This window comes from Strix aluco, chromosome 5 (genome assembly GCF_031877795.1).
Source record: "Strix aluco isolate bStrAlu1 chromosome 5, bStrAlu1.hap1, whole genome shotgun sequence".
In the NCBI taxonomy this organism is placed as follows: domain Eukaryota; kingdom Metazoa; phylum Chordata; class Aves; order Strigiformes; family Strigidae; genus Strix; species Strix aluco.
The window spans coordinates 54,355,315-54,379,579 of NC_133935.1; the positions used below are offsets into that span (position 1 = coordinate 54,355,315).

Below are 24,265 nucleotides of genomic sequence, written 5' to 3' on the forward strand. Positions count from 1 at the left end.
TTAAAGATGCTGCTACTTTGTATAGACTGTAAATGGCTAGTCTTCAGTGGTACAGTATAAAATCATAAATTAAAGGTCTTGCACATGAAATGAAATGCTAAACAGTACAGCAGAGGTGGGGAAGCAGATGTACAGTATTACAGGCTACCCCTGCACACTTGTAGAGATTTCCACTACAGTTAGTGAAACTTAACTACCCCAGTAGGCTTGGGTTAGATAATCTTAAAAAAAAAAAAAAAAATTTGAAAATGCTTTTATGTTGAAAAGAACAAGCTTCTTAAGTTGTTTATTTAAATGACTTATGATACTTCCCTCCTAAATCTCCTAACATGTTGTGCACCTTCCTCATTTCAACTTTATTTTTATGGTATTACTACTCAGGTAATAAAGCAGAAGGAGAAATGGGCTACATAAACACTGTTTTAAATACTCAAGTAAATTGTTAACTGTTTAATTATGTTATCTGTAATTATTGTAATTTTCTAATACTTGCTGTTCTTCACAAAGGTCCACCCCTTGGAACCAATGAATTTTATGATCATCTAAACTCTAAATTAAAAACACATCAAAGTTGAGCGTTTTTCAGTTGTGCAATGAAGTAAGAAACATGAAGGAGGAAAACCCTAAATGCAACTGAAGGAGAAGTAAAAATAAATACGTAAATGCACTCCCACTTGATTTCAAAACGGCAGTGCTTTTGAAATCGTAATTCTTTTGTAGGTCCTGCCTTATGTGTTCTGAACACTTGGGGTTGGCAATACTTCAACAGTAAGTTTAGGAAGATTATCAAATTCATATCCTTTTCTTACAGGCAAAAAATATTTGCTGCATTTAAGCAGCAATGCAGATTCAAATTGCACGCGGATTAGGGCCTTAATGGCAGAAAATGTTTTAAGGTTCTAACAAGCATTGGTCTGCAGCACTGAAGTCACGAATGTCCTGACAGCAAACTGGTGCAAGTTTTTTAAAAATAAATATATTTGCAGTTAGTAAATTACCTGTTTCAAGCATTACTTTGTGATTACCTTTGTGTGATCTGATGGATGGCACACTTCCCCTGCCACTATAGCTGTACATGTTCCCTGAAATAGCACTAGTGTGATTCATGTTTCTGGTTGAATGTGTGAAAGTTTGATTGAGATGCAAAACTGAGAGAGTTCTGCTGAATGTTAAAAAGGAACCATGCTCAGAAATACGGAAACGATCAGGTTAAGTTTGGCTCAAACTTTAAGGGTTTTTGTAGAGTAAGAATGATGGTATCACATGTGTAGGGAAGGTCTAGTTCAGTTAAAGCAAAACTCAACCTAATAACTTCATAATGTTTGTTAGAAGTCTAAGTGGCAAAATGCTACTAGTAGGAGAGTTCTCAGTATTGCAGATCTGCCAGCAGTATTTGCTTGTCACGTAGCACACTCATATTTTTACCAATTCAAATGACAGTCAACGGTGGCTAAAAATATATAGAAATTTCTCTGAGTAAGCGGTTGCCTTAGTTAACTTTTATATAGGCATAAATGAAAAAGGAAGTAGTTTGTGCAACTGTGAATGTGTGGACAGACAATACATGTGACAACTTACGGATTTCAATATAATGCATGCTGCAGAAACTTTTCTGAAAACTTAAGTAGTAAATGAAAGAAATACTGATTAAATAACATTTAAACTAACTAATCGATTGAAATTGCCCAAGCAAATCAAGTACTTAAAAGCAGTGAAACCACATGAATATCCACAGATGCACTTTTGAAGGAGAAAATTTGTTGTTTAATTATGATTCTCAGTCTGTCTATTGGTGATCTACTTAATATGAATTTGGTCTTGCAGACTGCTGACAGATGAGCAGTATTGCATTGAATGCTGTTGTGTTGCCCAGATAGAAGGAAGTATCTCTTATTCTCAGACTAACCGAAAGGAAAAAAAAAAATCTCAAATGTACTGTGTTGGTCAAATGTTGATGGGACACCTAACTTGAAAATTGCATTTAAAACATAGGACTTAAACTGTTCGACTACAGTAGTGTCTAACATAACTGAAAAATGCTAGTGAGAAACAGTTTTTGAGGTTGCTTCCATATAAAGGGCTATCAAATATAGTCGAGTATCAGTTCCTGTTGCTTGCAGTAACAGGATAGCGTTTGAAGCTCTTAGGGGAATCTATGACTCTGTTAATCTCCAGATATTATAAAAATGTTTATTAGGCTGAGCTGCTACTATTTCTGAATTTTGAACCTTAACATAAGATCTGTCTTACCCAGAATCTTGTTGCAAACAGAGGATAACAGACGTTGCTTAGGAAAAAGTAGAAGAAATAGAGTGTATATATGCTCCTACACCGTCCATCAATTCTTGATCTTGGAGCTTCCAGTGCTACCAGGATCACTGTGTTTAAGAGCAGCTGATGCACAGAGCTGGAGCAGTGTCTGATTCTGAGCTGAGATGTACCTAATGCTGTTTGGAGAAGAGTGAGCGTAGACCCTAACCCCTTACCAAGACGCAAAAGTACAGTCTGTGGATATTTGGGGTAGCAGTGTTAAAATGTGTTACGCAGACTAGTCTGCTTAGCCTTGTCCTTACCTAGCTTGTGTGCAGAGTGGGGAAACTGCAGGCCGGGAGGTCTCTTCCCTCTGTAAGACTCCCTTGCATGTGTTGGAGAACAGTACAGAAGCTGGAAGAATCTTTGCAGTGCTGCTGAAGAAGGAAAAAGGGAGGTGAAAGGAAATGCGGGCTGAAGCACGGGAGTAAGAAAAACCTGATAATTTTGAGTGGGGCAACCTCCTCTCTTGGGGGCTCTCAGCAGTATCAAGGGAGACTTCTCCTTCAGATATTTATCTCCTTAGATGAAGTTACTGTACAGTTTGTTTCCATCTTTGTTGATTCAGGAATATTTAGTGCTGCAGCTATTCACACTTGATTTGTGCTCTTAAGGCTTTCTTTATCACTTTAAGTATTTTATTTCAGTTTCTTGAACACAAACTTCCAGTGACAAGTCACATGCTGCACTGGGGACTGCTTATAGTGAGTTTCCCAGCGTAAATAGCAGTGCCCTGAGCTTACAGTACGGTCTCTTGGAATAAAACTTCTTCCTGTCTTATTTCATCCTTTGTCAAGTTACTCTAGTGTTAGTTTACAAAGTCAAAATAGATTATTTTTTTTTAATGCTACAAGTTCAGCTAGATTTATAAGACAATAAAAGTAAAGTAAGCCTGTCTCTGAATGAAACCCTTAGAATATTGTGTTTGATCTGTTACCTCTATTTTAATAAGTCTGGGCTCATTCTTCACTTTGCTTTAGGAAAATGAAATAATGTCATAGTTTTTCCTTCGAGAGGTTGCCAAGCTATTACAGAGCCCCCGTGGTGTTCCTTTGGAATTAGTTGTGCTTAGCACTTAGGAAAATGTAGTTGTGTGTCCTTAATCCAGGTGTTTGTGTCATGTTTGCAGTACTATACAGAAATTATAGTACGTATTTGATAGTGCAAGTTTCCCAATGTTGTTTAAGTATTGTGCTAAGGAATCCTCTCCTTTTGCCAAAATATGCTAATTAGGCTTTCAAAGATGTTTTTCAATGATCTTTTTTTAAAGTTTGGGTAACTAGCTGCAGCCAAGTTCCTATCAGGATCAATGTACTTATTTATAGAAGAAAATAATAGACATTTGAATTACTTTTTTTTTTATCTGCCAAAGAATTCTTGACTTTAAATAAAAGTCTAATAGTTTCTGTCTGCAACTGAACATTAAAATTATGTATAATTACAAACATTAACATATAAACATATAAAAAAAATTCACTGCTCATTACTTAAGTTTTCCATCTGTGTGACATCATGCATGTGTATTATGATAGTCCTTAATTATATGATCCCTTTTTTTAATACATCTTCAGTTTGAGATGGATACTGCTTACTGAATTAAAAAGAGGTTATGCCTCTGTATCTGCATGATGTTTAAATGTTTATCTGAATACAGATTATTTTAAAATTTTTTTGCATTTTCTTACAGGCTTTTCTAGAGTAATCATTAGACTATCTGAACTATTAGACTATCATACTAAGGAGTTGACAAAATTCTGAGCTAGTAGCATTATCATCATTGTAATACTGAGAAAGCTAAGGCACAGAGGAATTTGATACAAGAATGGCTGCTAATTCAGGGTGTTCCTCACTTAATCAAAGCCCAGTTTCAATGGATATAATTTACAGGTTGTTTGAGAGTAGAGATAGTTCAGCAATAGGAGTGCTAGTCATAACTTTAGAGCCACATTAAATTCAGCCATAGGTTTTTTTATGAACTTGTGTGTACATGCTGTGGTCCTGCCTGCATTATTAGGGCTTTCCTAGTGCAAGATCATTGTGGTGCTCTAGTCTTCTGTTTACAGTGCTCAGAAGCTGCAGTCAAGAAGGCTGTGTACTTACCATAGATACTGCTCTGGTATTTCTGCATTTAGTTTCCAGAGGCTCGAATTTGGAACTCAGAAAATAAGAAGCACTTCGTTAGAAGCCACCAATTCCGTGTAAGAATCTCGATGGTCTGTGTAAATCCCTGGCAAAGACACAAATAGAAATGGAGTATACCCAACAGGATGCATTTGCTGTAGCCTCCCAACATCACCCATCTGCCCCCTCCCCCCCGAGGCCTGCTGCTGTCCCTTTGCGCTGGCCTGGGTGCCAGAAGAGGGAGCACGGAGCACAGCGGAGGCCCAGCCTGAGCTGCAGTCCTCACTGCTGCCTCAGGTAGGAGTAACTCTGCTAGGACTAACCTGCAGCATTGCTGATGCCACAGAATTTTCAGAAAACCCAGCTTCTAGCTCTGAATATTTTTTTAAAATTATTTTTTGCTGTGCATGTGCAGCTGGAGATTCAAAAGCTTACTGCTTTATCATGATGTTCAATAGGAAAACTGCCCAAAAGGCATATCCCTGATGCAAAGTCTGCTTTCCCACTAAATTTCAGATTCTCTCTTCAAAGTAAAGGCCTTTTCAAGTACATTAAGAGGGCTTTTTCTGTACTTGAGTAAAAATGGGAGGTTTTTTTCTCCCCCAGTTTCATACTTACGTTCTTGTTGAAAATTTCTTTTGAAAACATCAGCTTGAGGCAGACACCTGGCCTGGAAAACTTCATCCCCAGTATGCTGGTTTTAAATTCAGAAAAAACAGCATATCTTCAGTTGTTTCAGTCTTGGAACCTGAAGGCCTATCGAAATTCAATCCTGAAAACATATCCTAGTAGCTATTTGGCCCTATTTGCATTTATAGCCACTACATGGAATGTGATTGCAAAATATCCGTACACGGGGCTCAAATACAGAAAGTCATATCCTTAGGCGTAGGGCTCTGAGTAGCTGAAGCAGTTGTGTTGTGTTAGGTACATTAACGGAGCCTTGGGTAGTATCTGAACTGTATCCCTTTGCTAGGCAGAGCTGTGATCAACTCATTCAGTCCTAACTGTTGTTACAGGATCACAGCCTGACACTGGAACAGTTTCGTCAACTAGCTGGATGTCCTGGGAGAATTCCCAAAGGATTACTTACTTTGCTAATCTCTGCTCAAGGACTTCTGGTGGCCTCATTGCTAACAAAGGCTTAGCCTAGTAAGTACTGTCCACTTTTTTTTTTTTTAATTTGTTTAATTTCTAAGGAAGGACTGCTTGATGAAAGGTTGGTGAGCATAATGTTAAGAGCTTTTTTGTCCTCATTGTGGTACTATTGGCTTCAAGTTAGGTGTGAGAATGATAGAAGAGCTTTACACAGCTGTTTGCTGTATTTGTCTTTACCCTGTCCCCATCACATCCTCACAAAATGTTTGGGACGTGTCTTGTAGCAATATAATTAGAATACCCAGGGCTACTCCATGTTCATATGCCTCTTGAGAGGGGGGGGGGGGAGGGGGACCTACAAAAAAACTCCAAAACCCCATGGTTGAGGGAAAGGGAAGGCTTTCCATTTCCTTTTATATGATTTTCATAAGCACTGTTAGTGTAGAATTGAGAGTTTTATGGCTTGAAGTTAATAATACTGTTCTATTAAAAAATTCTTCATTAAATATTCCACTAGGTATTTGGATGTTATACTGAACATTTATTACAGTGAAGGGTCACGAAAAGCCTGCTTTTTGGTGCTCTTCTGGTCCCAGGGAAGATGCAGAAAGGAAAACTTGGGTTTTGTTTGTTCTTGCTGGTTTCAATGGCAAGTTGCAGTTCCTCGGTATAGGAGTCTGTGAAGCTGACCTCTTCTGTATGCCAGCTGGAGAGAAACAAGACAGTTTTTCAAACAAATCATTGAAGCAGCTTCAGTATTCTTCAGCATCTTTCCATGGAAAGCAAGGGGATGTGATGTTTGCAAATTTCTGAAGGAAAAAATTGGGAGGATTTTAGATGGCCTTTTAGGTAGTCCAACAGATCTTCCCCTGCCTTGGTTGATGACAAAACTCCACCACAAACAATATGCTGTGCAGTCACTGGCCTTCTAAAAAGCTGTTGTGCACACTTCAAGACCACAGCTCTCTGGGTGTCTTGATAATGTGTTGTCCTGCCTGATGAAGGAGTTTCTCTGAAGTTTCCCCTTTGTCCAGTGCCACAGCAGAGTACTGCTCGCTTGATGTTAGGAACAAATTTTAAAATTAGCAAATGCAAAGCCACCAATCACCAAAGATATTTCAGGTTAATTTGTTATTGCCTTAGTAAAGCTTGCTGATCTTAAATAGGGAGTAGCAATAAATATGAAAACCCACAGCTTTGTAAATGCAAATGAAGATATGGGAAGTTTAACATTCAGAAAGGAAGTAGTAAATAAGCAGGTGCACGAGCCTGGGTGTGACAGGAGGAGAGGCTATGCAGGCCAGCTATCTAGGGTGGCACATTTTGAGTGTAAACTATCAAATACAGCACTGTACCAGCCTCGCTGACTGCGCTGTTCTTTGCGCTGGTGCCCCTCCATGTATCAGTGAAGAGAACAGGAGCTCTTGGAGTCACAGCTCCTGTTGCTTCTTCCAGGACTCAAATACCTAAAAGGGGTTTGTGTCTGCATGTAAGTCTGTTGCAACTGCAGTCCAGGAGTTGAGTGGTGCTCCCCAGACAATGTTGGATCATCTCTCAAAACCAGAGTCCTAGTATTCTGTGTAATATCTGATGGATGATGAAAGTAGTCAGGACTCAAGTACTGATAAATAGTTCTCTTTATCATGCGTCACTCATGTCAAAATTAATTGGACAAAGCTGCTGCCAATTCACTACTCAAAGAACTTAAGTAAAGATACTTGCAAAGAAACTCACTAGTTGATTTCATATTCTGCAGCAGTGTTGCCAATTAATTTTTGGTAAGGGTTTGCTATTTTACAGTACTTTATATGTATCTTGATCTTTAAAAAATGACTTTTCAGCATTTTTGTAGAGGTAGAAGAAGTAGATTGTTAATATGAAAATACAATCTTTTGTCTGAATACAAGATACAAGTTACAGTTTGGATGTATGTACATTTACAGTGTTTGATCCCAGAATTTAGCCATCCTAAGCATTCTTCCTCATATTCTCTGATGCACCACTTAAACAAGAAATAAGGGTGTGTGGAGAGGAGATGGGAGAATTGCAAGCAGCTGATACTTGTGTTCTTCGTTGGCACATCAGTCACTTGTTAAAGTACACTGCAGTTTCAGTACAACTTAGCAGTAGTTTGCACATTGCTATATTGTTTTAAAAACAGTTTATACTTTGCAGTGGTTATTTAACTTACAGACATGAACAATAAAGTTTTGTTGTTTGAACTTCCGCCTGCCTAATTGTAATGAAAGGAGAAGTACGATCTATGCAAACAGATTTTATTGAAGTATGAAAACAGAGCCAGCAATTTACACAATCTACAGAAATGACATGTTGTTACCACAGACTAGCTACTACAGGAAGTAGCTCTTGAATTGGGTGCCAGATTATATATTAACTTTAGACTCTGGTTACCCCAATACTTAAATTAGGGACAAAATATTCCATGTACTTTAAGAGCCCCTTAAACCTCTGGGGAAGAAAAATCTAACAGACAACTCCTAGCTCTTTTATTGGACAAATTTTGATGTAAAACTTCAAATCTCCTCAAATATGGAACATAATATAACTTAGGAAGCAGTTGTTTCATGGGATCACCTCTTGAGTCATGAACATGTGCATGGACAGTATCTATATCTCCTCTTGACCAATGTGGGTCTTGTGGTGCTGTTTTGTTCTAGGAACAACTGAGATTTTGGGCAAATCCCTGATTCTGAAAACCTGCAATAATTTACATAATGATATCACTAACCTAATAGAGTAGTTGACTTGTCAAGCTAGTAGCTCATGAATTGGTAGCAGGCTGACTAGCTAGTTTCTGAACAGCAATAATAGCTTCATCCTGCAGCAGAGTGGCTTTTTAGTTAGGCACTAAACACTCAAACCAATGGCAAGTTCTGGAACTTCTGCTAGTGGTTAGGTAACAGCAAGTTGTTCCACAATTAGTTTGATATAGCTTAAACTGGTGCTACTTCCAAACAGAAGCATATCATCCACCATCATTCTCTTCTTCCTTCCTCTTGGCATTAGTATTCACTGCAACCTAGATAAAGATTAATTCTGCTGAAAATTTACAGGACAAAAAAGTTACCTTTTAAAGGGACTTGTTACCTAAGAAGATTCAGTGTGTGAAGGGCAATGTCAGTGCAAGAGAAGGTGGAAATAAGCACCAGGGAATGGCAAGGCTCCCTCTTCCTCTATTCCACCTTCAAAGGCTCCAGCATCCACACCATTCACATACCAACAGCAGGACAAAACATTGTCCCCTTTGTTCACACTGATGAAGGAGTCATAGAAACCTGAAGTCAAGGAATAAGGTGCTGCTACCAGTTCCTTGTTGCTTTTTAAAAGGATGATGAAGTGGTGGGTCTTCTGATAAATATTTCCTCTGGTTTGCTTAGCACAGTTGCCACAGGCATTTTGAAAGGGGTGCACCTGGCTGAATGATTAACTGTGCTCTTTATTTTTCAGGGCAGGTGGGGTACAACTGTCATCTTGTGGTATCTACAAGAAAACAGAAATAGAAAACTTAACTTTCATTTTACGTGCAGCATGTCCGTGTGGGATGGACACACATGAAACAGACATTAGAAAAAGCATTTTGGCTGATAACAACCCTGTTATATTTTCCTTCTGTCGCCTACTTTCAGCCTGCGTGCCCCACACTGCATCCGAAGACTTAAAATGTGGAGTGTGCAGGCCTTGGGGATGGAGGGAGGTTGAGCCTAAGTACCCATTAAGAGCCATGTTTGCTGGATATTTTCAAGACTGAGATTTGGAAATAAGTTTCTCTCCTTCACTCATGAAGAATCTAAGATAGAACCTTTTGGACCATGGCACATCTATATTTAGATTTTCTATACCTATATACTTTTTTTCCCCCCCTTTATATTTCTGTGGACAAATTTTAAGGTAAATGCATATATGAAATAAATTCCACATCTAAAGTAGTGCAAATATGGGATATTGCTGGAATGGTTATGCTTCCTACATGTCTTTATATAGATCAGAGAGACAGAGGACACATACCATGGGCTTGATTTTGGTAAGGTTAATGTTTTCAGACAACATTTAAACTGTCTGCTGAAGTGCTGAAGCACTGCCTTGTCTACCCTTGCATCTCCAAACTGCTGCCCTCCCATAGACCCACTGGTTTTAATTTCTGGTATATCTTGCCTCATCCATTTTAGCCTTCTTTCCAGATTCCACTTCCTCTTGCTTCCTGTCTGCAACATTTTGGCACTGGAGCTACAGCACATCAGTCTGGAGATTCATGACTCCCTCATGTATGGAGGGAAGAATGAAATTGCAATTAATCCCAAATTATAATTTTATGTTATAAATAGTAAAGTTAAGCAACTGAAAAATAAGTACAGACTTTTAAATGTTGATTTTCATTTAGAAAACCTCCCCTTTCCCGTGTCAACCGTATCAAACCTATGCTGTGCTTTAGAAAAACAAGGGGAGAGGTAGCTCTTCTAACAGCTCACAATGGAAGTTGCACCACTCCAGTGATGGAAAAGGGTTGGGCTGCGGCCCAGAATAATGCAGCATTGTCAGCCTCACCACCTCCTCAGGGGCTTGGCTTCTGCAGAATAACCCAATAGCTCATCCTGTGTTATAGTCCCAGTATAAGTATGACCCCTGAATTGCTTGAAAGCCTTGGGAGGCTCCAGAAGAACAAGTCAAATGCCTCTGCATATGAAGTAAGAAGAAATTTCATGCATTTTAGACCTTGGGACAGGCTCAGAGTAGTCAAAGTTAAGCAAATTCATGTTCAGTGTAAAACCTTTTTTCTCACAATGAGACATTATAAAAGCAACCTATATTTATTATGTGAGCGAGAGCAGAGGATATGGAAATGAGGAACAAGATAACTTATTTTTCCCTCTTTTTAAAAGTAAAAATTTCAGATTTTAGCTCCAAGATCCATACTCTTCCAGCCCAGCTGTTGTGCTTCTCATACAACTGAGAAACACTATATAAAGCCTTGGTGTTATGATAGAATTTCACTTTCACTTAACTGCAGATTCCTTCTAAACCAGGTCCTGGTTCAGCATTTTATGTAAAATCAAAGGAGCCAGGTGCTTCAGAATCGCTGTGACTGAACTAGGAAGATAGTATCACGTTTTTCTGTTAAATGCAGTTGTTGATGCCTCACATGCAGTTGACATCCATTAAAGTTTTTCATTTCACTTAAAATGTTGAAAATATTTTTAATTTACTTAACATTTCTCCCAATAGCTTCTTGAAGTTTTATCTGTTTATAATGCTAGAAAAAATCAGAAATGGCTAATTATTAAATATGGAGACATTGTTATATTAAACATGATTGTTTAACTGACACCAAACTGTTTCACATGTATTTTCCTATTTCAAGTGAACTTACCTATAATGTAAAAACATGTCTTACCTTTATATTTGTGAGATCTTCAATAACATGGGATTATTCATGTATGAAGTTGTGCATGCAGGTAACTGAAGGATCTTGGCTTAAGAATGCAAACACTTCCTGGTAGGGACTCCTTGTTATCTGTGGGACCTATGATTCCCAATAAAATATGACATACTGATTGGGGAATCTAAGTGCTACCACAGTAAAAAAAAATAGGATTATTATTTTTTATTTACAGCTGAGATTAGCCATAAAATGAAGGTTGAAGGACATGATAGCACCTGGACTTGAGGTGGTTAACATGGTCTAAGAGGAAAATCAGAAACTTGAAATGGCCCGTCTCATGAATCTGGCTGTGTTTTGCAGTGGCAGAGGGCCATACACAGCCTGTATTCCAGCTTCTTGCTACAAAGCCCAAATTTGGTATCCTTTAACATTCATGGTACAATATTTGTTGATGAAAAGAACAAAGGGAACATTCTGCACTTGAAAAGCAACCCAGCTTCCAAAGGATGCGATTTCTAGTCTGAACGAAAAGGAAAATCTGAGCCCCGATGAAAAAATTATTATCAGGGCTGCACAGAATCCAACCTGCAGGTGAAGAACTTTAAACATACTATCCTGCCCCAAATATTCCTGAAGCTTGGCTGTGATGCTTGAAAAAGCTGTCTAGTAGTCCATCAGCAGCAGAATCTGCAATTTTGAGTTAGATGTCTAACCTGCCGTGTGCAGAGGGACAGGATAATTGCCCTGGAACAGGAACTGCAAAACTCAGGAGTGAGTGGGACAGGTCAGTCTAGTGAAAAAATCTTGTGCAAAGAGTTCTCAAGCAGAGGTATTGCTGTCTGCAAGTGCCTATTTTACTTGGAATGCTATCATGATTGGTGTTTGTGTCCTTTCATTTAAAATATGATGAGGAATCCTCTTCAGGAGGAATAGTTGTCATCCTCCTGCTTCAAATACATTAGCTGGGAAGTTACTACAGCCTTCACTAGAAAAGCCAGATTCTATTTTAAGTAATAGTCCACATCTATATTCACCTTGTAGGATGTATGCAGGCCCTATTACTGAAGCTCAAAGACGTTTTCCGCTTTTGTGTAGGATATGAGGCAGGGAGTGCCCCACAAAAGTTACTCTCGGGGACAGTGCTGAGGTGGAGTGGCCTGCTACAGTGAATTTCAGACAGGTAGTGAGTTGTTTTCTGTTTATTAGATACTCAAGATGTGTATGTTCCTCTACAAGTCTCCAAAGACTACTTTTCACTCAGTGTGACTTCAAAGGGCTGGATCCTATCATCTCCTGTGCAAACCAGGAGCCTTAATTGCCTTAGAAGGTGATGTATTTATGATAATTGTTCAATCTATCATTATTTCAGAACAAAAAGAGATCAGGAGCTTGAACAGCAGAGTTTCAGACTTGGAAGGTTATGAAGACATTATTAAATTCAGAAGTCTATGGCCACATTAAATAGGCAGGAGCTGTAAACTGGCAAAAGCCTTCATTACTGAATCAGCATGAGACCATTCTCCTAAGAAGTTCTCCCTCAAGGAAGCAGCTCTGATCTTCACTATATCAAGACTTCTTGGGCACATGAGATTAGCAAGGAAGCTCATTGGCAGGTGAAACAGGGCAACAGGGAATCATCTCCAGCACTGTTTCACCTGGTAAAAGCCTATGTGAAGTGAGTGCAAGTATGCTACCTTTCTCATCTTTGGCACTGATGATTCTTGGAGTACTCTGTGTTTCTTCTCATCTTTGGCACTGGTGATTCTTGGAGTACTATGTGTTTCTTGGACACTGGTGAGTGGATAGGACTCAACATGGATAGGACTGCTCTGCTCATCTCAAAGCTAGCACCAACAACATGAGAATGTCCACACCTAGCCTTGTTAGAGGTGATGAATGTAGCACCTGTCACAACAGGCCTTGGCACCACAACATTTCTAATCTCTTTACACTTGTATCACATTTCTCCTCAGGATATGTTACAAGCCCTTTGCATCAGGGCCACGGTATTCCTCAGTACTGCAGCTGTCTTAAAGGAGCCTTCTCCCTGAGATTCCCTGTGGCAGGTGACAAGGGTATTCAGATCTTGAAGGCCAAGTGAGGTTTCTGCTATCAAGACAGTAAAAGTGCAACTCCTTATTCTAGGAACACCAGGTTCCAGACACATGTCAGCACTTGAAGCATGGATTAAGAGCAAAAAATCCAATGACAATTTCTTGAAACAGGTCCAGGACTACCTGGATGGAATATAGAGACATTGCCCAAGGCTGCAGGGAGGAAATTGGGAAAGCCAAATCTCAGCTGGTGTTGCAACAGCAAGGGATGTGAAGGGCAACAAAAAGGGCTTTAGTAAGTATATTAGCAACAAAAAGCCTATGGAAAATGTGGGCCAAGTACTCTATGTGGCAGGGAGACCTACTGACAAAAGGCATGGAAAAAGGTGAACTGTTCCGTGCCTATTCTGATTTTATTGGTTTGTTTTGCTTTTCTATTGGCAAGATTTACCCTTAGTCCTGGGGCTAATAGCAGAGTCTGAGGAAGTGAATCAGTAGCCACAGTAGAGAAAGACTGAGCACTTAAACCAATTGGATGTGCACAAGTTCATGGAGGCAGTTGGGATGCCTCCAAGGGTGCTGAGGAAGCTAGGCCATGTGACTGTGAGTCTGCTGCCCATCAACTTTGACAGATTATGGTGATTGGGGAGGTCCCTGATGGACAGAAGAAAATGTCAAATGTCATACCCATCTTCAAGAAGGTTGACAAAGGATCCAGGGAACTACAAGCTAAGCGGTCTAACCTCAGTCTCCTGGAAGATTTTTCCTTCTGGAAACCATTTCTGAGCTTATGAAGTGCGAGAAGGTGATTAGAAATAGGCAGCATGAATTTGCCAAGGGCAAACTATCCCTGATCTACCTGATTGGTTGATCAAGGTAGGATGACTGGTTCTGTGGACAAGGGAAGAATAGTGAATATTGTTTACCTTGACTTTAGCAAAGCTTGTCCCAAGGTCTTTAATAGTATCCTGCCAGTTAAAATAGTGAGATATGGACAGGATAAGCAGATGATAAGGTGGATGGAAAACTGGCTGAACTACCAAGCTGAACAGGTTGTGATTGGCAATACAAAGTCCATCTGACAGCTGGTTGCTAGTGGCAGTCCCCCTCAGGGACAGATTCTGGGGCCAATGTGGTTTGATGTCTTTACTGTTAATCATCTGTACTATGGGAGAGAGTGCACAATCAGCAAATTCATGGATGATACTAGCCTGCAGGGGACCAGTTGGTATGCTGGAGGACAGGGCTGTTATTCAGAGGGGCTGGGACAGACTGGAGGAATGGGTTGCCAGGAGTCTCACCAAGGTCAGTGAAGACAAGTGAGAAGTCCTGTGTTGGGCATGGGATAACCCCCTGCACTTGCACATGCTGGAGGTCAACTGCCTAGAGAGCAGCTTTGCAGAAAGGGATCTGGGGTCCTGGTGGACACATTGAGCATGAGTTGGCAGTTGGGGCAAGCACGGTCAACCTCATCCTGGATTATAGTATCAAGATAAAACCAGCAGGTGTAAGGAAGTAATTATTCCCCTGCATTTGGCACTCATGACACTGCTTCTGAAGTACTGTTTTTGGCTGTCCAGCACAAGACATTGACATAGTGTTATGAATGCTGCAGAGTGTCACTAAGATCACACAGGCTGGAGTACAAGCATATGAGGAGAGTGTGGTGGGGCAAATATAGAGAAGAGATCCAGACTCCTCTTGGAGGTGTGTGGTGATAGGGGAAGAGCTAATGGACGCAAGTTGCAATACAGGAAATTCTGTATGTAAGGAAAAATATTTTCACTGCTAGGATAGTCAAATGCTGGAATGGGTTTACAAAAAGATATTGTGGAATCTCAGTCCTTGGAGATACTCAAAACCTGACTGAGCAACCTGCTTTGGAGCTGCTTTGAATGAGACGTTAGACTAGGTGACCTCCAGGGATCACTTCCAACCTATCAGAGGGGCAAGGCAGACACCAGTGGATGGCAGCAGTTTGCCACTGCAGATCTGCTAGAGCCCTTATTGCCCTCAGAGTGCCAAAGGTGAGGCACCTACACATTTCAAGACTGAAAAATGGCAGCTGATTTTTGATCTTGAGGACTGCAACTTTCAATGTAGAACCCTAAAATCTGTCTGAATCTCTTTTTGAATCTGACTCTTAATACCGAACTGAAAAGCATGGGTCTGTTTTCAAAGACTGCATGCTCTCTACTGAAGACATGAAAGGCCTAGGAGGATTATTAATCAGGATTGCTTTGAGGGACATTTTCCTTTCTATTGCCCTAAGATGAGATTGGAGACAGTACAAAGTGGCAGATGTTTTGGAGTGGCCCTGTTGTTTTCAGGACTGTAAATTGTTGTTCTCCTTTGTGGGTTTCTTATCTGCTTAATAGTTAATGCATTCTTGTCTGTAGATAGCTAGCGTACATGACTGCATTGACACCTTTTTGGAGTTAGATCATAGTTGTCTTCTAACTGGTGTTAATTCCCATTTCCAAACACTCTGCTTAACTTAGCAAAACTATGAGAATGTGATGTTGCTGCACTCACAGTGTTGTGCAGGGCTGTATGTGCAGCTATGCATTACAAGAAGAATTGTATAAAATGAAAGCTGACCTTAGTATCTTTCTGTTAAAAAGTATGCACATTTTAAACATAGTGCTTGGAAAAAAATATCATCTATCTCCTCATGACTGTGATCAAATTCTATACATTTTATAAGAAACAGTATGAACCTACTTTATGTCTCACTAAAAATTTAATATGTGATACATTTTTTAACGGAATATATGACTTTTCCTTCTTCTGGTGTAATCCTTCACAATTTTGCAAAATTGATAGGGATCTCTGATTTGGTAGCAGCTTCCACAGGTATAGGTAACAGGACAAATACAAGGGAATAGGTAATCACAACCCTTATCTTAAAGAAAAACATCCAGCATATATTTAACCTTTGATAACTAGAAAGTATTACTTGTATTTTGTCTTAAATCTAGCATTTCATCATCAGTTTGATAATGCCTCTCTCTGTGTGACAAAATAGTTAGAATATAAACCCTCTTCTTTCCTCAGTAGTATGTTAACAAATCCACACACTGGCTTATTTTTTGTTAGAAATATGGGGAAGGGGAAAATGGGATTTGCCAAATAGGGAAAGCAAAAAAAAAATATCAGCTTTCAACACTTGGATTAAATTATATCATGCTCTGTAAGGAAAATTATGTGGCTGTTCAGTTTTGTTTTAGAAGAGGTTCTATGATCCAGAAACCGTAACATGTTCAGCGCATATAATAAAAGTGTCACTCACATGCTAGTCACAAGAATATGCTTCTACAAAAGAAGTTGTAACTAATGAGTCTCTTTCCCCTTAGTTAAGAAAGTAATTTCTATTTAAATAGCTTTGAAATTTCAAGATCTGCATCTTTTTATAAATGATAGTTTAAAGCCTATGATATAATCTGAAAACTATCAAACGTACAATCTTCCTAATGTGCCAGGACTTTGATTACATAAAAATACTTTGTTGGATCATGGTGAATATTCATAAATGGTGTATATATGGTATGTATATGCACAGTATAAAGCATCATTGTAAAAAAAATAGCTCTATACTTACGGAAGATTTTAAAAACCTAAATCATTCCTTTCTACCTCTTTATTTTTAATTAATGCCTGTTTTTGGCATATTATCTCAATATAATTTCTGCTGTGGTGATGTCTTTGTAGGATCATCAATAGTTCCTCTACATTGAGAACTGGAAGATGGTATATATTAGCTACTAGGTTACTTGATTCTGTCCTGGAATATCCCTAGCCTTCAGTCAAACTCATTGAATTTCTCTCCTGTTTTAGAGTGGGTAGAGGCAGCTGATAGGCCTGGAGTCACAGTCAATGGGGATCTAGTCAAAACAGTCAATATTGTCCAGAAGGTGTGTTAACTCATTTTAAAGTAGGCATCTACTTTTAGTCAGATGAATCACTCTCTAGACTCCATAGATGTAGATATGTCAAGCTGGATGAGATGGATCCCACCCTTACATTCCCTAGATGTTTCTGCTCACTTGTTTGAGAGTGAATTGAAGCACTTAAAAAAGAAGTTTGTGGTGCAGTTTGCATTGCATTTGCAGTTATGACAACTACTGTCTCAGGCTTACTGAATTAGCTTGGCATTGCCAGCTGCATACTTGGACTCTACTATACATGAGCTCTTCATGGTCCATACATGAGTCGCTGGTGCATTCAGCATTTAAATGCAGTAAGTTCCTTTGGTGTTCTTACTAAAAAATTACTTTAATAAGAGCCATATTTGCACTTCAGAAAGCTTGCTTTCTAAATAGCTCCAGAACTTTTAAATTAAGTTGCCTGACAGATTCTAAAAAATCTTCCAAGTGTTGTAAGAACTGTACCAAATCCATATCAGATACAAATTCTGACTAAACATCATTATGTAACGTATGCTAAATTCTGTCTGTGAATTTGTTTACTGTCATATGAATGGAGAAACAGTCTCATCTTCTTGTTCTGGACCTCTTATCACTATGCCCCTTCTCAGGAACAGAGAGAAACATGGAAAGATTGGATCAAAGCTGAAAATATGCTTTAGATAAAAGAGAGAAAGGAAGGATAAGTCTGATGGATCAACATGTAAAGCAAAGGGGGAAATGACCCTGAACTTCTAAGCCCTTTGGTTTATTCCATGTTGTTTTCTCCAAACACTGTGCCCTTTTTTATTCATGTCCCCCATCTCAACTGGGTTGTTTGTCTAATGCACAATTCCATGTCTTCCCTAACAGGTTGCTGCCAGGTAGGGGAAAATGATGAAAGAGTGGATAGCCCAGAACAGTGGCCAGCAGTTTGTAGGTCCTTATAGCAACCACCAGCACCATGTTTCATCACAGACAGGGTAGCCCTTAAAGGCTTTACCTCGCAGATTGGAAATGTGCCATGAGCATGCAGAGGAGATATGAGCAGGTATCTTCCACTGACTCGTTTGCTTTGCATGAATGAAGAATAGAGGAAGAAATTAACAGAGGCATGAAATTTAAGGAATTAGTATTCTGTATTTTTTTTGTTAATCATCTCTGAAGTAGCATGACATCTGGATGGAAGTACTCTTTCCTCCTGAGTTGTGTCAACAGGCAAGTCATGATGGGGATGCTTCCACCCCCCACTTACTGGAATCTTTGAGATGGGTTACTTGTTCCTCTGCTACACATCCCTCTGTACATAATTATGGATGCCCTTTGCCTGGAGGAAGTCACAGCCCAGCTCAAGGTGCAGAGGCTTCCTTAACAGTGTGGGAGGAGAGGTGGGAGTGGATTTCACAGAAACCTCTGATCAGGAAGCTGCCTGAGCAAGCCGGTGGGGAATGGCTGCATTCCAGGGGAGTTTCCTAATTGCTGTGCCACTGGGGCATGCTGGGGAGCGTATCCCGGCCAGTGCCAAACACTCTTGTCTTCAGTTGCCTTTGCCCAAGCACTTGACCAAGGGATTGTGCTTGAAGGCTGTTTCCCGATTTGGCCCTGCAGGTGAGGTGGGGAGGAAGCTTCCTGCTCTGAGAATTTCATTCAGGTTTAGGAGGTGAGCTAGCAGGTTTCAAGCTCTGTCAAAATAGTAAGGTAAAGGATTCCTTGCCTTATGGCAAAAGTTTAGGTTCATAGGGATGTAAGTATTCCAGTACCAACACGTGCTCATGGGAGATGGTGCAGCTCTGCAGTGCCTCTGAACTTTCCAAGAACTGGTACCAAGCAACAAAAATGTCTGGTATCTCTGCATTATGCCCAAAATAACAGGCTAAATCAGGTTTTATGCTTGCAGGGATATTTTTTCACTGTATGAGTTCAATAATCTTGTTTTGTACCTGTGACAAGCTGAGGTGCTACTTGCCTCTTCCCTGGCCTTTAACTAATTACAATGTGAAAAATGTTGTACAATGTCCTTAACATAGGCTTTGTAATATGTAAACATTATGTCCTATTTACATAGTGACATCCAATAATACAGATATTGATGATTTGTCCCACATTTTGTTTAGTTGTATTACAGGCACTCAATATATTTAAAGATTATTTCATTAAAACGATTTGTTACTGTGATTTAAGCAAAACTTTAGGGTTTCTTTGTCCACAATCTTGTCTACTTTAGAAATTTGTCCCTTTCCCAGAAATAGATTTGAAAACTAGAAAAAATGGCAGGGAATGTGAGTTTGCATTTAATTTGCTGACTGTCTGTCTATATCTTCATGGAATTAATTTTGTGAAGACAGCAGCTTGCTTACACCAAGTAAATAATTTTATGGGTGAACAGAACTCTTACATACATAGAAAAAAAAGACATGCAAAGTGCCAGTGTTTGAAAAGTAAAGTCAAATTCAAATAGGAGATGTGTCATCAATTTTAAATAGTGTAGCTACCAATAATATGTATGTATGTCCATCTTCAAATTAAGATGTAAAACATAAAGTATCACAGATATTACTGAAAGAGAATCTGTGGTGTTTGTTAGGCATGAAACCTAAGTAGATAACCTTGCAGCTTCTTCTAGCTCTAGAAGCTTTGACTACATGTCCAACCAAGACCTATTAAAAGGAGAAGATTCTCATTGCAAGCAAGCTCTATCTTGCTGTGCTGTATGTGGAGACACTGCACTTCTGTTAGCTGGACCTGATGGATTAGCTGATAACAGTAGGCTAGTGTTCTCACATGGCCAGCTTCAGTTTTGGTGAGACACATGCATTTTCTGACAATGGATAATCTTGAGACTGAGATGCCTTTTCTGCCTTTTTCCATCAATTGTGTATTCATCTGCCCCAATCTTCCCAACTTTTGCCAGTCTGTTCTAATACCTGTCCCTGTGTCCTGTTCCCCTTCTCCTCAATTAGACAGTCCTAATTTAATTTATGAGGTTGTTCATCTGGGCCCTAATCTCTTTGTTTCATAAAACCTTGTCCTAGGAGCTCAAGGCTCCAGTCTTCTTGCCAATCACTTCTAGTTCCTCTGGTAACATCCCAGTCCTTATCTCTGTTCTTACATAGCCAAACCAAGCTGATTTTCTCTTTGCTCCCTATCCTATCTATCTCTTTCTGCCTGCTCTGTCCTCCAGTCTGTCTTAGCAGCCTTGTCTTTGGTCTTGCCCCAATGTATTTGTCAGGTGACTCACTGCTTGCTCTGTAGAAAATCTCTTCATGAGATTTTATGCCTCCCATTTTGTCTCCTTTCCCCTACCCTTCATTGGTCACATTATGTACTGTACTTTAAGTGTCTAACTCTGCTAAAGAAAGAAAGGGAGGCAATGTTAAGTACCTAATGTTGGATAGTTGGTAGGAATAGCCTCCAAAGTTCCTCTGTAATCACTAGGAAAAAAAAGTAGACTCCTTTGAAGAGGTGGTTCATAATAACAAAGACAGCTGCTTGAAGTAGACAGTGGAAATACCCTTAGTATCAAAGTTGTCAGAGTAACTATAAGCAAAAATGACACTTCCTCAATAGGTTGAGGCAGCTTCTTAAGGCTGGTGTACTGTTGAAGTTATATGGCATTGTTCCTGAAATCTCCAGTACTCAACCTGATATACCAAATGCATCTACAAATAGTGATTCTATAAAATGTTGTCTGCTAGAGAAGTTTTTCAAATTAATGCAAATATAAATACCTCCACCCTCTTACTTATTTATGACCGAAATCCTAGAGTAACAGTCATAACTCTGCAGTGGAATTGGTATCATTGTTGGTGACATAATTAGTAGTCCTCCAGGAATGAATAAATAGACTGGCCTTGTGTCTTGCATAATTAATATCCTGTGTAATCCTTGAGTGACTCCACCTAAATACAATGGAATTTAGTTCTAGAACCACTGTAAGAATGAAAAAAATGACCGCATGTTGAATGTTGGGATCCTGCTTGCAAAAGCATGTATCTTTTTCTCCTGGGAAAAGAGTAGAGCTGTTAAATGAGGGAGGACAGAAAAGAAGAAAAAAAGGGAGTAGACAAGTTCTCACCTGCATGTCTCATTTAAAACTTTAATATGTTTTAATTAAGCAGGAGATCTAAAATCAATATAGCAAGATAGTATGTAATAAGGCATTGTTTATATAGCTCACAACTGTAGTAAGGAAACTATTTAGCCTGGTGTCTTAAAGAAGTAGGGCTTATGAAATCATGCTGTTCACCTGTCTGTATCAGCCAGCCCCTGAAAATAGCATCTGGCCAGTTTCAACCATGCATCACAAGTAGAGGTCTCGCAGCCACTGAGTGTTTCTAGAGGTTGTTCGGAGTAGCTGGTGAGGTGGGTTTATGGTAGGGGCTCTTTTGTCAGAATCAACTGAACTAGCTGTAAAATCACAGCCTAATCCTGAATCAGCTATTAAAAACTGCACCAGCTGTGCTTGGGCCAGCCACTGTCTCCTCCTGCTTCTTCTTACCCCATCTACTCCAGCTGCCATCCAGAGGTTCTTACCTGGGCAACTTCCCTGCTCTTGGTTTCATGAGTTTGGAAATATGCTCTTATAGGCAGATATATACCACTGAAGGAAAGTCTTCACAGGAGTTTCTCTCTTACTGGACACTAGAAAATTCATGTAAGTAGTATGACACAAGGAAACTTGAATCATAGTTTGTGCCTTAGATGTTCAGGTTTAAGACACAAATCCAAAAGGAAAGAAAATTTCCTTAGATTGATTTTCACTGAACTGTGTTTTAATTAATCTAGCTTTCAACTTTGGTTTCCAGCAGGACAATAACTATGCACTAGAATGACAACTTTGGTATCCTTCTCCTGGGAGATGATCAGCTTCATTAGTTAAATTATCAAGTGAAATCTGGGATTAGCAAATCTTAATTTCATACTGAATTAGAATACCATGTCCAGTTTGAGCCACCAGACTTGAAGAAGGAGGAGAATCAGCTGGAGACAGTCCAGAGGAGAGTGGCAAAATAGATCAGAAGTATAGAAATTATAACCTAAAAGAAAAAAATTGAATAAATTAAGTTAGTTTAGTCTAGACACAGAAAAGATAGAGCGAAGACATTACAACACAAGAGGTTGCTCCAAGGAGGAAGAGAACAATCTATTTCCCTTGCCTATGTTTGATAGAACAAGAAGTCATAGACTTAAATTACAGAAAGGAAGATTTATTTTAGAAATTACAAAAAACTTTAATGGTGAGGACAGGGAATAGATTTCTTGGCAAGCTTTTGGAGTTTCCATCTCCACTGGAGATCTGTAAGATCAGAGTAGAATAACTGCTTCCTGCAGGCAGGAGGATGGATTAGGTGTCTTCTAGAGGTCCCTTCTAGTTCTACTGTATATTTTACTCTAGTAGTAAAACTGTAGTTTAAAAGATAGGCTTCATGTACTCTTCTTATGCTATCTTATCCTTGTCTTCAAGCAGTGATAAAATCCTTTTGTAAAAAAGAGAGTAAACAACGCTATTACGCCAGTGATCTTGTAATGAAAAATGGAAATACATCTTGGAATAAAGTACTTTTTGATATACCTTAATTTGGATAATTGCGCAGAAGTACTTGGAAAGTTGACTGTAATAGGGGAAAAACATATAATGTGATAAAATTAATTTGTTTAAAATTACTTTTTCAGCACCTGTTACTATTGTGCTGAATGATATCACTGTGGATCACTCGTGTGGGAACTTCAGAAATCAATTGAATAAAATTGGCCTAATTGCATTCAGAATATTAAATATAGTTTTAGGTTTTATATTATCATTCCTTCTATTTTAAAGATTTCATTTAACTGGAAATATTAGAAGTAGCACTTTAGTTCTCAAAAATTGTATGTATCATGTGAAATCCATTAAGAAACTAAAAGGATAAAGTAAAGCGTAGACACTTCAGAGAGAACTTTAAAAGTCCCTGTTACTGTCTTTGTGGTTGAATCCTCCAGAATAAAATGGTTGGGCCGAGGAGGCTGACTGCTGACTTGTAAATTACAATTCTCAAACTCATGCTTCTGGCACAGAGTTTTAAATCTATTTATTTGTTTAATTCTGGACAGTGTTTATTTTTCACAGTTTGCATTATAACTTGAATGCAGTTTCTTTGCATTACCTGTAATATGACTGGGGCATAGCACTTCTACTGCAGAATGTCACAGAAATTTGACTCAGCTGTTCTATTTCTTGAATATTTGATTCTTAAATAGCTTAGTCTGTTCAATTGTGGAAGGTCTTCTTTGGGCAAAACCAGGAGCAGAGAAGTTGGTTTAAATTCAGGGCAGCAATGCCCAACTCAAGGCATCTTGCAAGCTACCTGGATCCTCTTTCTCCTTTAGTTGCTTAGACCTCAGGAGATCTTGGTCCTGAAGAAGGGTGCCATGAGCCATCAGAGCTGAACAGCGAGCTGCCCCTAGTGCCACTGAGCTGTGCTGAGCTGGACCTTGGGTCCTGGTTCGTGGGAAACAATGTCCTTCCTCGAGTTTCTGAGGTAGACCCTGGGAGACCACTGTACCTACAGGTTCCAGATTTATGGCACATGAACTGAATGTGGCTGCCAGGACATTCCACCTTACCCCAGGCTTACTTCAAACCTCCTTCCTCTTTCACTTTCCACTCAGAGAGAGAGGTGTATACATACATGCAGTCGGACCAGATACCTACCATGGATACATGTATATGATGTCTAATCCTCTTCTGCCATTGAAATAGCTGTGGGGCCTGCTTGGTGAGTAAGGCTTAGCAATGTTGCCTGAAGCATAGGTAGAATGGAGGGGTGACTTTGTTTCAAAGACTGCTCCAAATGAAGATGCAATTAGAAAACAGGAGTATTACTCTACATGTCCTGCTTGTTGAGCAAAAGGGTTTGTCTGGGGCTGAAGGCAAAGTAAATAGGGAACACATGGTTTGAAAGTACCACTGAGATTTATCATGAGTTTGGGTCCAGTGATATCAGAGTTTAGGTGAGCTTGCAAGGCTGCAGCAGTAGAAATCTACGCACTGAAAGGATGTAGCCACCTATTCAGTGAACAGGAAACTGAGCCAAAATTTTGGAGGCTTCACTAGAGTGTAAATATTGGATTTGGATACCTATGCTCCTGCAGACGTAAATGCCTTATAGATTTCAGCACAGGGTAGAGTTATCTGAAGTTAGTTTTAAATAAAATTGGTAAGCTATTGGAAGGAATCTGGCCTCAGTAATAGGCAGTGCTGTCCATAGAAGTTACTGGCAAGATTCTCTGCCTTCTCAAAACCACCGAGCTTCTACTGTTTGAAGTCAATTGCTTAAAGCAAGCTCAATAGGACCTTGCCACTGGTATTTTTCAAGCTGTGTCCCACAGCAAATTCCTGG

The 24,265-nt window shown here is 39.4% G+C and overlaps 1 long non-coding RNA gene across 3 annotated transcripts in view; it reads left to right on the forward strand.

Moving 5' to 3' along the window:
- The window catches only part of LOC141924620 (uncharacterized), a 47,693-nt gene that overhangs the window by 2,362 nt on the left and 21,066 nt on the right, over positions 1–24,265 (forward strand). Inside the window, exons 3-5 of one of the 3 annotated variants that reach the window (XR_012623597.1) lie at positions 4,443–4,728; positions 5,451–5,583; positions 8,998–10,877. This is a non-coding gene — a long non-coding RNA (uncharacterized LOC141924620). Of the gene's footprint in view, positions 1–4,442; positions 4,729–5,450; positions 5,584–8,997; positions 10,878–24,265 lie in introns of those variants that run through there. The other 2 variants (XR_012623596.1, XR_012623598.1) reach the window with 2 other exon arrangements.